Genomic DNA, 3,577 nt, shown 5'->3' on the forward strand with positions numbered 1-3,577 from the left:
CTAACAGGCCAGGTAAAGATTTGGCAGAGTTTGGTTAATTTTTATATATATATATATATACTATAAATGAATGGGCAAGAACCCTGGGGAAAGGGTAGACAATACCTGGCTCTTGGTCTTGGCACCTCCAAAGCTATGTGACTCCAGGTAAGTCACCTCAGCTCTCTGACACTGTTCCCTCATTTGGTGAAATCTTGATCCTTTTTCCTTGTAATTTCTGTGACTCTATAATTTTGTTTTGTTGATTGATCTGACCTCTTCCCGAAAAGTTTTCACTCATAAGAATTAGTTCAGTGGCTTGAAAATGCGTGACAGCAGGGTTACTAATGATAACACATTGTCAGGGTGAAGATATTTGGAAAAGATTCTAGAATGCCAACCTAGAGAACAATTCTTTTGTATAAAACCAGGGAGATGGTGCAGTTTTATATCTAAGGTCATTGTTCAGCACCTGGCTCATGCTAGTTTAAAATCAGCCATTCTTGTTATCCCCTAAGGATCACACGTAAGTTTTTGTTTTTAACATTTTTTATCTCAACCGTTGTATTTTTATCCTTTAGCTTCAATGATGCCCTTCTTCAAGACGTGTGAAGACACAAATACTCCCATTTGGGAACATGTAGTGCTACATCCTTCTTGGTAGCATTTTCAGTAAAAATAGTTTCTCTTGATAAACATTCTGGATAAAAGTGTAAAAATCTAACAGCCAGTGTCCCCCTTAACAAACTGAACACAACAATTTTTTGTGCTGAAAGACAGACATGAACTCTAAGAACTGGAGAGACTATCTACAGGTGTATTTGAAGGTCAGCCTTCCGAAGAAGGTCAAGGACTTACAGAAGGGAAATATCAATTAAAGTACCCTCCTGAGAAGAAATATAACTAATCTACGGTGTTTCTAGGTCAGCTTTTTTCTTGCAAGAAGCAACAAAGGAAACTCTCTCAACTTACTTCAAGTAATGAGAAGGTTTAAAAGAAGGGTCTAGATAAGGCAGAAATCAAGAGAGATTGCTCACAGGTATCCAGGAATACAACCACAGCTAGGCCTCACAAGAACTTGAACCAAGTCCAAAGGGTCTCTGGAACCACAGGAGCAGAAGTCATGCTATACTCCGTGGTCAATGTCTAATTCTTTCTCACCCCTACCACCTGTCATTCTTAGCCTCTTCTTTCTTCTTCATAGTATCTGCTTATTTATAGCTTCTATTTCCTCATTTCTCTGGTCTGCATCTTCTGTTTCTATTGTTAAATACCTCATTCCCACTCATTTTCCCTATTGAAATTTTCAAGAGAAAGAATCAAATTGGCAAGGTTCGTCTTTCCTTGTCATGTCCCAGGTTGCTGGCTAGTTCATGAACTGACTGATTTTGTATCAATTTGGTTCAATGGGCTATGGACAGAGGAGGGATCATATGAGTCAATCATCAAAAAAACATAATAGTCTACAGTGCTGTGGGTAAGGGCTATTCCCCTTAAAAGGATAGTGAACATGACTATGGTAGCTACCATGTCTAGTGCTTGACTACATCTGTGGAAAGAGACAATGGAAAAATTCAATATCATCAGTCAGAACAAGGCCAGGGGCCAACTGTGGAGCAGATCATCAATTGTTCATATGCAAGTTCAAGTTGAGGCTGAAGAAAATTAAAACAATTACACAAGAGTCAAAATACAACCTTGAGTATATCTCACCTGAATTTAGAGACCATCTTGAGAATAGATTTGATGTGTTGAACACTAATGACCAAAGACCAGACAAGTTATGGGATGACATCATACATGAAGAAAGAAAAAGGCCATTAAAAGAGGAAAGAAAGAAAAGACCAAAATGGATGTCAGAAGAGACTCTGAAACTTGCTCTTGAACACAGAGTAACTAAAGTGAATGGAAGAAATGATGAAGTAAAAGAGCTGAAAAAAAATTTCAAAGGGCAGCTCAAGAAGACAAAATAAAACATTATAATGAAATGTGCAGAGACCTGGAGTTAGAAAACCGAAAGTGAAGAACACCTTGGCATTTCTCTGGCTACAAGAACTGAAGAAAAAATTCAAGCTTTGAGTTGCAATATTGAAGGATTCTATGGACAAAATATTGAACCACACAGGCAGTCTCAAAAGAAGATGGAAGGAATACACGGAGCCATTGTACAAAAAAGAATTGGTGGAGGTTCAATCATTTCAGGAGGTAGCAAATGATCAACAGCCGATGGTATAGAAGGAGGAAGTCCAAGCTACACTGAAGACACTGGGGAAAACAAGGCTCAAGGAATTGACGGAATACCAATTAAGATGTTTCAACAAACGGAGGCAGCACTGGAGGTGCTTAGTAGTCTATGCCAAAAAATTTGGAAGACAGCTACCTGGCCAACCAACTGGGAAAGATCTGTATTTGTGCTCATTCCAAAGAAAAGTAATCCAATAGAATGCAGAAATTATCAAACAATATTGTTAATATCACACGCAAGTTAAACTTGGCTGAAGATCATTCAAAAGCAGCTACAGCAGTGTAATCAACAGGGAGCTGCCAGAAATTCAAGCTGGATTCAGAAGAGGACGTGGAATGAGAAATATCATTGCTGACGTCAGATGGATCTTGGTGAAAAACAAAGAGTACCACAAAAAATTTTACTTGTGTTTTATTGACTATGCAAAGGCATTCAAATGTGTGGATCATAACAAATTATGGATAACATTGCAAAGAATGGGAATTCCAGAACCCTGAATTGTGCTCATGTGGAACCTGTACATAGACCAAGAGGCAGTCATTTGAACATAAAAAGGGGATACTGTGTGGTTTAAAATCAAGAAAATTGTGTGTCAGTATTGTATCCTTTCAGCATACTTATTCGATCTGTATGCTGAACAAATAATCTGAGAAGCTGGACTATAAGAAGAACAATGTGGCATCAGGACTGGAGGAAGACTCATTAACAACCTTTGATGTGCAGATGACACAACCTTGCTTTCTGAAAGCGAAGAGGACTTGAACTTACTGATGAAGATTAAAGACTATAGCCTTCGGTATGAGTTACACCTCAACATAAAGAAAACAAAAATTCTCTTGAGTGGACCAATAAGCAACATTATGATAAATGGAGAAAATATTGAGGTTGTCAAGAATTTCATTTTACTTGGATCCACAATCAATGCCCAAGGAAGCAGCAGTCAGGAAATCAAATGACATAGCATTGGAAAATCTGCAAAAGACCTCTTTAAAGTGTTAAAAAAAAAAAAAGGATATCACTTTGAGGACTAAGGTGCACCTGACCCAAACCAAATATTTTCAGTTGTCTGGACGATGAAGAAGGAAGACTGAGAAGAATTGATAATGTTGAATTATGGTGTTGGCAAAGAATATTGAATATAGCATGGATTGCCAGAAGAACGAACAAATCTGACTTGGAAGAAATACAGCCAGAGGAAGAAAGGATGGTGAGACTTTGCCTCACGTGCTTTGGACATGTTATCAGTAGGGACCATTCCCTGGAGAAGGACATCATGCTCAGTAAAGTAGAGGGTCAGAGAAAAAGAGGCAGACTCTCAATGAGATAGATTGATGCAGTGGCTGCAACGATGCT

The sequence above is a fragment of the Elephas maximus genome, chromosome 1, assembly GCF_024166365.1.
Source record: "Elephas maximus indicus isolate mEleMax1 chromosome 1, mEleMax1 primary haplotype, whole genome shotgun sequence".
Lineage (NCBI taxonomy): Eukaryota > Metazoa > Chordata > Mammalia > Proboscidea > Elephantidae > Elephas > Elephas maximus.